This window comes from Condylura cristata, unplaced genomic scaffold (genome assembly GCF_000260355.1).
Source record: "Condylura cristata isolate star-nosed mole 26May11 unplaced genomic scaffold, ConCri1.0 scaffold00042, whole genome shotgun sequence".
Taxonomy (NCBI): Eukaryota; Metazoa; Chordata; class Mammalia; order Eulipotyphla; family Talpidae; genus Condylura; species Condylura cristata.
In genome coordinates this window covers 1,212,738-1,225,113 of record NW_004567143.1, presented here as the reverse complement: position 1 = coordinate 1,225,113, position 12,376 = coordinate 1,212,738, and positions in this window count along the sequence as shown.

Sequence of the window (12,376 nt, the reverse complement as noted above, 5' to 3'; positions counted from 1 at the left end):
CTGGGGGACAGTGTCAGAAAGCAACCCCAGCTATCACGGAAGGAAATTAATTATGTAAGTCTGCAAGGGGGTTGAGCAAAGATGGAAGCGGAGCTGGTGGGGAAGGGCTGGGCAGCTTGTTTGGTGAGTGTGGCGTGGTGACAGCCATCTGTGGAGAAGGGACCCTGTGCCAGGTTATGAACCAATGTCAGCTGAGCTAGAAGAAAAAAATGCAAAAAACTAAAGGACAATTATATAAATAATGCAATAGAATGAAAACAAGGCTTGAAGTAGACATCCTCAAGATTAAACCTGAACGTAACAAAAAAGGATTGAAGCCTTTGTGTTCTCTTTTCTTTTTCACTTGTTTATTTTCCATCTCTGCAGATCAGTCCTCCTTTCCTCTGCCCTAAGTATAACACGGCTCCGCTGTGCCCTTCGGCAGTGTAGACACATGGCAGAAACTCCCGCAGCGGAGCTCAGTGCCCTGTGGAAGGACTGAGGCTGAGCCTGCTGCTGTCGGCTCCTGCGCCCAGCCTGACCCAAAGGCACTCTGGAGGCAGTGCCCACGCCCTGTGGACAGGACGAACTTCTCCTAAAATGGGGTCGTATTTTAGGCAGCACAGACGCCCCAAGTGTTCTTACCGTAATCTGTAATGTCTTCTTGAACTAATTCCCTGAGCGCTGTGCTCTAACATTAATTTTCAGCAGGCCATGTTCACTTTGTGCCACACCATAGGGGCAGATGTGTCTATAAAATGAACTTTGTTGAATTAAAAGCTCTTGAATGAGAGCTTTACTGGTGCCAGTAGATGATCCTTTTATTGGGTCCGAATATGAAGAAACTTAAGTCAGACTGAACTCTAGACACAACACTGTGGGAGATGAGACCAGGCAGTGAACATTAGCACCCATCTATTGTCCATCTGTTGAGTCAGTATAAACAAGTGGGTTAAACGGACTTCAAGAAACTGGTGCTTAACTTAGACTCGGCCACTTAATGACGTGGACTAAGTCCTAAATTTCAGTTTTCTCACCTATAACATAAAGCTAGCAATACTTCATGGGTTTATTTTAATCTTGAAATGAGAGCACATGAAGGTTCATCTGGACGATTCCACCAAATAATCAATTCCCTAATTTTATCAGGAGTCCTGAATTCACTTCGCTCTTCACTGTACTCATCCATTCACTGCCTGAACAGATGACCTTGGCATCATTCCAAACTCCTCTGAAACCTTTGATCTATATCCAAACCCATGAGCACAACTTTCAACCCTTTCAGAACTTCAGTTTCTTTATCTCTGCCTCATGCATGTTCTTAGAGTCATTTATATCGGCAGTGCTTTAATTTCTTACAATTTTTTTCCAAATCAACATCTTGCCTATATTTTCTGTTCCTTCATTTTGGGCTTGGACTCCATGCTGCTGTGGAATTCTCTCTTGCTAGTCATCTCAAGCTCCATGTTCTCCCACAATCTTATTTCTAAAAACAACGTACAACAAAAGTTGAATTACTCCAGTAATGTAATTTCTCTGTCCCCGGTACTTGAATGCTGAGGTTTGATGGATAAAACCAGCAGATTGGTTATATACTAACTGTATGACTTATAACCTCAGCTGTTTCCCTGCAGCAATTATGCCAAAGTCACATACTCATTGCTCCTCTCTGCATCCTCTGAGAAGCATCAGGCTTCCTGTCATCAGGCCTCAGTTTCCAGCCCTTTACTTTCCCTCCCACCCACACCTTTGTCACTCCCTTTCACAGGATGAAGTGTCATGTGTCCAAGATGTGTCCCCAAACTGCTCAATGTCTCATGTCCACTGACTGAAAACCTCAGACCAGCATTTTCCCTTTCAACTCCAGGAGGAATATGTATAGTAGTGAAACAACGCATACTGCCCATCTTAGAAATGAGAATATAGTTTATTTCAAATCCTGTTAGTTCTATGTAGTGGAATATTATTCAACCACAAAGAGGAATGGGTGTCCTGACACATGCTTAACATAAATGAAGCCTAAAAACATGATGAGTAAAAGGAGCCTTACATGAAAGGCTACATATCATGTCATTACATTGATTTAAATTTTCCAGAATAAAGAAATGCACAGTAGAAAGCAATTACCAGATTGTCAGGGGAGAGGAGTGGAGTGTGAGATTGCTAGTAGGTATGGATCATCTCCTGGGGGGTAATAACGGTGTCCTAGAATTCAGTTTTGTGAATAAACTAAATCCCCCTGAATGGTGGCCTTTAAAAGTATGAATTTTGGGCCCTCCCTGGTGGTGCAGCAGCTTCAAGCACAGCACTAAGAGGCTAAAGATACTTCAGCATGAGTTAGCCTCCCTCGCCCACCCCAGAGGTGACTCACATGGTGCAGCAGACCTTTCCTGACCTGCCCACTGCTCCCCTCAGCAGTGTACTTTGTCCATCTGCCTGTTCTGCTCCCCACTTTGTCTCTGGTGAATTCTCTCACCACCCCTACACCTCTGGCCTGTACCCCCCACTCTGCATGCATAAGTAAATAAATCTGTGAAAAAAAAGTATAAATTTTATAGCATGTTTATTATGTGTCAAAAATTTTGAAGTAATCAGAAATATTTCAGACTAGTTAAGTGAATGGAACGTGCTTGATTCATCTTTGAGGGAAATAGCCTTGATCAGATTACAATTACCGAGAAAGTCCATTTGTAACAGTGAGCTTGAAATAGAAAACATGACTGTAATGAATTATTTAGTAATTTTCCAGTGACAAATGAATCCAAGTAATAATAATAAAACATAAGAAAATCAAAACCATTTCATTTTATGTAGCAAAACTTGTAAACATTTATATTTTTATATAAAAATTAAATAAATGCACCCCATGTGATCATTGAGCTTCAGGGAAAATCAGTCATCTACATGATTTTTTTCTAGAAATTTTTAAAGCAATTTTGCATGCAATAAAGTTTTTAATAAGGCCTAAATAAAGTGAGATGCCTAATAATTACCCCTGGGTATTACTTTGGATCTCCTCTATCATCTTACAAAAATTTTTTATAAACTTAAACTATAAAGTTTCTGGATGATGAAAACATTAATTAACTCAAATAAAGGGACTTTTGTGCCATTAGCATCAATCTGCATAGTTACTTGTCTGAGAAATCTTTGATGGCTACTAGCACTGATTACTAACGATGCTAGTGCATATTTGCTGCAGAAGAAAACATAATGGAACATTTGCAGGTGCCTCATCCACAAGCCCTTCAGTTAGACTCTTCTAACTTAGAGAGATAGATTGCTCTTTGTTCTTTTTTTGCTTTAGAAGATAAGGACCTGGTCCAGTAAAATGGGCCTCCAATACTTCAAGGAACAAGAGTATTCTGGTGAATTGATCTGCCCTAACAGTGAACTATAATGGAAAAAACCTGTTTTATATTTGACTCAAAGCCAAAATATCTCAAGAAGATTGTTATTGAGTTGCCATAGCGTCCATTCTGCCAGTAGGCTGAACTCAAGAGTCATCTTTCTGATGAGTAAAGTTTAGGAAGTATTCTGTCTCATACCCTGCCTCTTCACCATTCTTCTTTTCCCACAAATGGTCTCTTGTTCAACATGGGATTTAAAGAAGAATCATTTTCAGTTTTACAAGATTTTTTTTCCTCCCACAGATTTTTTGAATCTATAAGTTGGTTCTCCTTTAAAAAGAAAAAAAAGATTTATTTGTGCATACAGAACTGGGGTACAGGCCAGAGGCACAGGGATGGAGAGGATTCACCAGAGACAGAGTGGGGAGCAGAACAGGCAGATCGACGAAGTACACTGCTGAGGGGAGCAGCGGGCGGGTCAGGAGAGGTCTGCTGTGTCATGTGGGTCACCTCTGGGGGAAGCGGGGATCAAACTCATGCTGAAGTGGCTTTAGCTTCTTAGTGCTGCGCTTTAACCCACTGTGCCACCAAGGAGGGCCTGGTTCTCCTTCTTAGACAAAGATTCCATATTATTTTTGCCTCAATTATTGACAAAATAATTGCAAACTGATCAACTGATCTCTTGTTCTGTGCTGAAGGAATGTTTCCCGCTCAGGGGCTTTTGTGAGAATGCTAAAGAACAAGCCCTCCATGGATTTCTGTAGGTGATAATGTAAGACAGAAAGAATACTCATTTGGCCTCAAATGTTGAAGCCGTCCCCAACAATCTATAGTTTAGCCTGTATACAAACCCCATGAAATAGTGTAAACTCACGGACCCAATAACTCCACAACAAAATCAAAAAATAAACAATCTGTGCATTAGAATGTGAACACATTCATTTGTAAAGAGAAAGGCCTGTCCCTGGGAATCAACTCATTTGTCCTCACTCTGTTCTAGCTCTTCACACCAAAAGAGATATGTAGTAATATGGAAGAAGAGAAAAAAAAAAAAACTCACTATTGAATAAAACATAAAAAAGAGAGTATTTATTTTAATTCAATCTTCTGATACATGTAAAAGTACCAAGGAAATAACGCACATCCTATTTGCCTTTCTTTCCCATGATAAGTCCTCCCAGTCTTGCCAAGCTCCATTGGGGTATACCTTCCCAAGGACATTTCTGCTCATCTCCTTCATCTGCTCCTCTCCGAGTGTTTATTTCTATTTGCCATATGATAGTTCTCTATTTACTCTCTTTTCTCTCATGAGGCTACAAGATTTCTGAAGGGGAGACTCTATCAAATATTGGCTTATAGGTGATTCACAATAAATGCTAAATTACAGAAGGAAGGAAGGACAGAGGAGAAAGAAGGGATGGGGTGGAGAAAGAAAGAGAAACGCTTTAAATGAAGAATAGTAACTGCAATGAAGAAAGAGATTTGACACCACTGAGGAAAAAAAAACAGTAAACTTGAAGATATGTCAATAAAAAGTCTTTTTAAAGACTTAAGAAGCTCGCAAAGTTCAATGTAAAAGCCAGCAACCTGATAAAAAAAAGTGCCAAAAATTTTGACATTTCATCAACTATTTGGCAAATACCATATACTCAGAAGGGTTAAGAACATCTGGAATTCTCAGCCCACTTTCTGGTAGGATGCAAAATATTCAGTTAGTTTAGTTTGGAAAATAAGTTAACATTTCTTAAAAGTTAAACTTATAGTATCCTCAGAAACCCCTTCTCTAAGCACTTACCTTAAAAATGAAATTATTTTCTAATAATAATAATGAACAGTTATATACCAGAGACATTTTGTGGGGAGTGGAGTGGGGAATGGGATCAGAAATGGTGGGGGGAGGGAAATGCACTGGACTTTGGTAATGGCACATGGGTGATATGGTGATGGGAAACCGAAGAGAATTGCAACTGAAATGGAAAAAGGCACAAAAGGATATAAAAACACACTATTATATTCTTTTTTTAAAAAAAGATTTATTTATTCATACAGAACTGGGGTATAGGCCAGAGATGCAGAGGGTGAGAGGATTCACTAGAGGCAGAGTGGGGAGCAGAATAGGCAGATCGACGAGGTACACTCCTGAGGGGAGCAGCGGGCGGGTCAGGAGAGGTCTGCCGCGCCATGTGGTCACCTCCGGGGCAGGGGTGGGTCAAACTCATGTGGAAGTGGCTTAAGCTTCTTAGTGCTGTGCTTTAACCTGCTGCGCCACCAGAGAGGGCTCTAAACTATTATATTCTTAAAAAAAGAAAAAAAATTATTTTCATACATATACCTTTATATTAATATTCATAGTTTTGTTTTTAATCCCCCCAAACTGAAGATAACAGATATTCTTCAGATGTTAACATGATAAATTCCACACAGGGTTCTGTTATAATTTTGTCTGAACATGGATTTATTCATTGTTTGTCTCTTAAGATGATTGCTTGAGAACAAAGACATTAGATACATATTACTTTTATGTGAAAACACAGATACTATAAGTCTCATTATGGGAAACAGAAGAACAGAAACCATTTTGATTTCCCCATTTTGGAATTTAAAATACTTAGTGCTATCTCAACCACCTAATTGCCACAAAATAAATGTTTGATGTCTACATTAAATAATTAGCACAAGCCCTCCCTAGACAGAACCAATGCATAAACATTAATAAGGTACAATGTAAAGAAATTCTGTTGGAGGAGATGGTTTGGACTGACAGCTGGAAAAGTAATTAGCGATGAGAACTTAACCTCCCTGATTCTCAATTTCTGTGGAAAAAAAAGGCTGTTAGATGAATTTGCATGTCCTTCCCTAAACTTTCATCCTATATTGTGTTCAGAAATTCATTTTGATGTTTTTTTGGAAGTAGAAAGATATTTCCCTATAGAGCAGTGTCTTAAAAAAAAAAAACGACTTGTTTTTATTTATTCATGCATACAAGAACTGGGAATAGGTCAGAGGTGTGGGGCATGAGAGGATTTACCAGAGACAGAGTGTGGAGCAGGCAGATCTACTGAAGCACACTGCTGAGGGGAGCAGTGGGCAAGACAGGAGAGTCTACTGAGCCACGTGGGTCACCTCCCTGGCTGGGAATTGAACTCCTACTTCAGTGGCTGGTGATAGCTTCATAGTGCTAAGTCTTAGCCCTTGTGCCACCGGGGAGGCCCCTGGTGCAAAATCGTTCAGCTACCCAAGAATATCTGGTTTATCATGAATCTAATGTATTAAAATAAATCAAAATGTGTGTGTGTGTGTGTGTGTGTGTGTGTGTGTGTGTGTGTAAAATAGCAATACAACTTTGGAATAGAATAAACTTGGAAAATAATAGTGAATACAGCTTACCTTGAAAGTGGCTCCTGGATGCAAAGGAATTTTAATTAGTGGAGAATGGCCTGGTAGATGAAAACTATTTTCAGAGTTCTGGAAAGGTACTAAAGCCTTTACAAAGTTATTTAAAACTTGGTGACACAGCTACTTTTCACTATTCTGTCAAATATTTCAAAATTTATAACTTTTTCTTGCAAAAATATACAGAAATATACATGTTAAAATATACTGTCATGATTTTTATGCTGGACAATCCTGTGAAGTCATGCTTGGACCTTCTTCAGTGTGAAGACATAGGTGAAGGTGGATATAGATTTTTTTCCAAGGACAAGGTGAAGTCTGCAGGATCCGGGAAGTAGAGGATCAAAGACAACACTAAGTGTTTGTTTTTGTGATATGAGAAAATAGAACATTCAAAGAATTAGCTGAGCTTTTGTCTATAGAAGGACAAACTATGGAGTCAGTGAGATAACTGCAGACCAGGAAACAGAAGAGGCAGGAAACTCTGAGTAGAATCATTTACCACCTCAGTCACCACCAGTCCAAGACTCCCTGGGTGGTTTCTGAGGAAGCAGAAGGATACTTAAGTTGCTTCAGGACAGATGAGTAGCAACGTTTTTCTCTCTTGTTCCTTTAAACATTTCCTCCTGCTCCCTACAAAGCTGGGCTTCCTGTCCGCTTATGCTATTGTTTTGATCTGTTAGTAGCCTCATGGAGTCATAACAGCACTGTCTACTTTTCTTTCAATGTCCCATACAGTCAATTCCAGAGCAATAAGCATTTTTGTTAGTATTTGAAAACTTCCGAACTCATGTGGTACCTCCATAATAGATGACATGATATTCATACATACCATATTTATACCCTATTAATTATGACGACGAGGCCACTGTAAGTTCTGAAGAAAAAAATCTCCAAGTAATCTCAACAATGACCTCTTTGATAACAGAGTAGTGTCTGATGTTTCTGGAAAAAATCACCATAATTCCCTATCATGTAACTTTGGTTTCAAGTTTATTCCATATGAATATAAAGCCCATTCCAGATGTCCTGATTAAAAAAAAAAAAAAGATATTGAAATGTTGTCAGGGTCACCCCCTTTGTTGAGTGGGTCTCATTAGCCAAGTGCCCAAAGTGTGGTCACCTGTAGGAGTCACCAAGGGACATGCAAGTTTCCTGAGATCTACCTTCACCACCGAATCAGAGCTTTGAGGAGAAGCTCAGTAGTCTAATTTCACATTCGAGTTTGCTGAAATGTGAGCATCTCCAGTTTGAGGCACGCTGCTGCTCTCAGGCCAGGCACCACGCCAGCCCTGGGCATGGAGCAGTTCACCATCCACAAAGCAAACTGTCCTTCCTCTCTCCCTTAAACCCCTGCAGAGCTTCCAGGCTTTTCTTGCCTATGACATAGATTAGATGTTTTCAAGTCCTCAAAAGCCCAAAGGTTAATGAGGCATCTCATTCATATTTCATGATTGCTGTTTGCCCTTCTCTGCCTGTGGGACACACAATGGAAGCCAACGATCAATAGAATAATATCAGAAGCACCAGACAATTAGAAGCTACCAGAAGGAATCCATAGACTCCTACTGTATTTAAAACGAATGCCCTGAATTAATAAATTATCAACAGAGATCATTATTTCACCAGTATTTGTCAATGTGTGGGGGGAAAACACATAAATATATCAGGCCCTAGGAATAAATAGCACCTACCAATTTCATTTTTCAATATCCCATTCTCAACATGCCTGTGTTCATAATGTCTGCCCCACTCCTTGTCACTGAGGTCATTGCTCTATTACTTTCTCTTTGTGCCTAAAGACTATTTAGAGCTCCTACCTCTCGGGCTAATATTCTCACACATGGGACCATGATGGAAAAGACAGGAGAAATTCAATATGTCTGTGTTGAAAACTAATGCCACTGACATTCACTTTCTAAACTCTCTAAATCTTTGCTATAGTTTAAGATGCATTTATTGGATAAAGCTTCTCCTAAAACCTTTTGGAAGAGGGGTTCTTTACTCATTATTATTCGTTGCATTCCCTCTTCTCTGATGGTCTTTAGTTCTCCTACACCACCCCTGTTTCATATTTGAAAAGTTGCTTGGTAAGAGTAATAGAAGCAATGATTGAGTGCATAAAATAATCCAGACATTTTGTTAATCTTTATTTTTAAATCTTACACAGGTATTTCCCAAAAAACATGTTTATTTCCCAAAATCATGTTCTTTGCAGCCCAAGTCCTCGAAAACATTGTTTTCAGAAAACAGGATTTGGAAATTAGATAATGTAGGAACTGCTTCAAACTATTTTCTGATTCTTAGATTCCTAAAGAATTCACAGATTAAGACATCTGAAAAAACTCGAGAATAAAAATCTGCAAAACTTTCTCAGAGCTTCTTATGTTAATTTGACCAAGAAACTTTCTTTCTAGGTTAAAGTGGAATCACACTGGGAAATGCTATCTTAGGTCAATTTTGAAAATAATTTTATGCATTTATTATTGTTGTTATTATTACTACTGCTGCCGCTCATATTCTTTTAAATATAGGGTACTAAGGCAGAGCTGAAATGGGCACCTTTGATATTTTCCTAACTTTATCTGGATCTTCACTTCATCATAAAATAGGGATGATTATGTGCATCTTTCAGTTTTTCTAGACTGCAAGGTAATGTTTATACAAGTGTCCCATATAGGAAATTTATTATTACATATTTTGAAGCAAATCATTTTGAAGAAATAACACTGTAGAGCGTATTTGATTGTCTGTTGTTCTGGACCTTTTGTTTGAGCCGTCTATTCCTATTCAAGTCCTTTAAAAAAAGATTTCCTGACTAGTTCTCTTAAATCTCTGTTTCTTTTTATCATCACTCCCTGGTAATCGCTTAGAGTACTTCAGAGTGGGTAAATAAAACTGATCTCTGCAAATCTTAGCTCTGGGAAAGATTCTAGAGCTTACCACATCCACTTTCACTACTAAAAGAGCAGTTGATTGACATTTAAATAGATCACTGAATGTGTCCTCTTCATAGTTTGGACCCTAAGGTGTTCTGTTCACATATTGTATAGTTGGGCCTGTACTGTCCTGGGGTCTGTCTTCCTGGGAAAGCTTCCTGCTGAGCTCATGCTGGGGGTTATTTCCTAGCACCTGTGTGATCGTCTGAGAATATGTGGAAGTGTGCAAGGTTGGGGACACTTGTGGCTTATATAAACTTTCAGAAGACAGCTTGAGGGTGAGGAGAAAAGATATTGGGAAAAGAGACAAACTTCACCTAGTTGGCTGTTATCTAATTGCACATGAATCTTGTTACCTAAAAATAATGTCTCGTGTCTGTTTTGATATGTATGTGCTTAAACTGTCAGACTGTCCCAAGCAGTAAAGGTGGGGAGGGGTGAAGTGATGGACACCAAACCCAAGCCTTCCTCGTATCCAAACTCCAGAGCATCTTCCGAGAATGATGAAGTATCTATCTGGAGTGGTTCCTCAAAGTCATGTTAGTACATTTCATGCTGTGTACATTTCACTGCAAATAAAAATGAGAAATCAGGTAACTATGCTACTAAAGTAATAGTATCATATTTAAGAGACAGCAGTTGACCACCTCTGAAATAAATCATTGTACTTTAGACCAAAAAACCCTACAGATATAATAGCCTAGTGAGGTTGTTTTTTATTACAAAATATTTACAGGTATGCAAAATATGTAGGAAATCATATAAAGACCCGGGTGTGCCCCCAAAATAACAGAACATTAGAGATAAGATGGTCCATCACTCTTTCCTGGCCATCACTACCCTGCAGTTTGTATCACTCATTCCTTTATTGCTTTTACACTCACTATAAAGTGTGTATCCTTCAACTACATAGTATTGTTGACAAATGTCCAAAATGCATACAAATTGCCCATCTTTATGTGACCTGGCTTTCTGCACCTGCATCTTTGCTTTTGAGAATTATTCACTCTGATACAGGCAGTTCTGGCTGATTCCTTTTAGCTGTGATTAGTATTTTTTAGATACAAGACTATACGGCTAATGATGGCATCCATATTTCTCTTGCTTCAATAACAGATAAGAGTAATAAATAGTCCTCTGTGTGTGTGTGTGTGTATGTGTGTGTGTCCTTCAGCTCATGGTGTTACCACACAATTGCTGACCAAATGGTGTAGGTAACTTCAACTCTAATAGATGTTGCCAAATTGTTCTCAAACTCAACAATATATGTCTGACATTCGCAAAAGAGAATTGTCACTCTAATATCCTCCCACTACCTGGAGAAGTGGACTATAGTCAGTAATATTGTTGTATGTACTTGAAAGATACCAAGAGATGAAATCCTAAAAATTCTCATCACAAGAAAAAAATATGATAGCTTTGCATGGTGTTACCTGACAACTCAACTTATGGTAGAGATGGACACAATATTGCATGGATACAAATATTGACTCATTCTGTTGTTATATCTGAAACTAATATAAAGTTATATGTCGATTGTACAGCAATAAAAAGGAATTTCTTCTATTTATAAGACTAATGAAATGTAGGGGTTTTTTTGGGGGGTATTAGTATTTTTTATCAACTAAACAATATGAAAAAGGAAATGGAAAATTAGGATAAAAAAGTGTATCAATCATAAAACTTTGAAAGACACCTAAATAAAAAATATGAGGAACTCTTAAACAGACATTGTAAGGACTTTCCCATGAGTAGAATAATAGATGTCTGCCAGAAATTCAAACCAAAGGGACTCTCCAAGATGAAGTCTCTTAATAAGTGTGTGCACTTTACACAAACTACATGGTTTATGACAACTACAGATCTCTGAGAACAAGATGTCACCGAGATTAAGTGATTTATATTGTTCTTACTATTTAGAAAATACATATTGAACTTAATGTCTTGATATGTTTGGAGCTTTATTCTGATCCTTTTTTCTTTCCGCACCATGCTTTTTGGGGGTGGGGATGGGGAATTGCTGTTCTCCTTTTGATCCATTCTTTCTTATTCCCAGCTACAAAACTCCTCTAATGGCCTGTGATCTAAGAAGGTCAAGGATCAGTATTTCCTTTCACCGGACAATTAGAAGTCCATAGCTGTGAACTTTCTATTGAATGCCAGACTTCATTGGCGATGTTTCACTTGGGCTTTTCAGACTGATATTGATTTCCTTCTCCAATGCAATATATCTTTTGATGTACAAAGGCCTTAAGCAGAGCCGAGATTCAGGAAGAATTTGAATTTTTATCTGTTGACTACTTATTTTCCAAACCTTTACATGATTATCCCATACCTCTGTACCATTGAACAGGGCTAAGTCATTTCCCCTCAGAAGTTTATTTCCTGTTGTAGAATCAAGTAGGTAAGAGAGGATGTCACTATCACACTTACTTACAGGGAAGGGAATTGAATTAACTAAGGAAAGTTCCCTTCCAACTCTTAAGTAGCTTTATAGGGTAGCAAATTTTTAATTTGCCACAGTCAAAGGACTTGGAAGTTGATTGTGTTCATTCCTTAACAAAAAGAGAGTGACAGTCATGTCAACTGAGCTCACAAAACTGACATAAAAGTGAGAATAGTGATTTATTGATTTATGGAGAGAAACATGACCCCAGAGTGGACTCAATCTTTGACTCCTTGTATTTTCCCTTCAGAATTGTTGCAAAGGAAGTC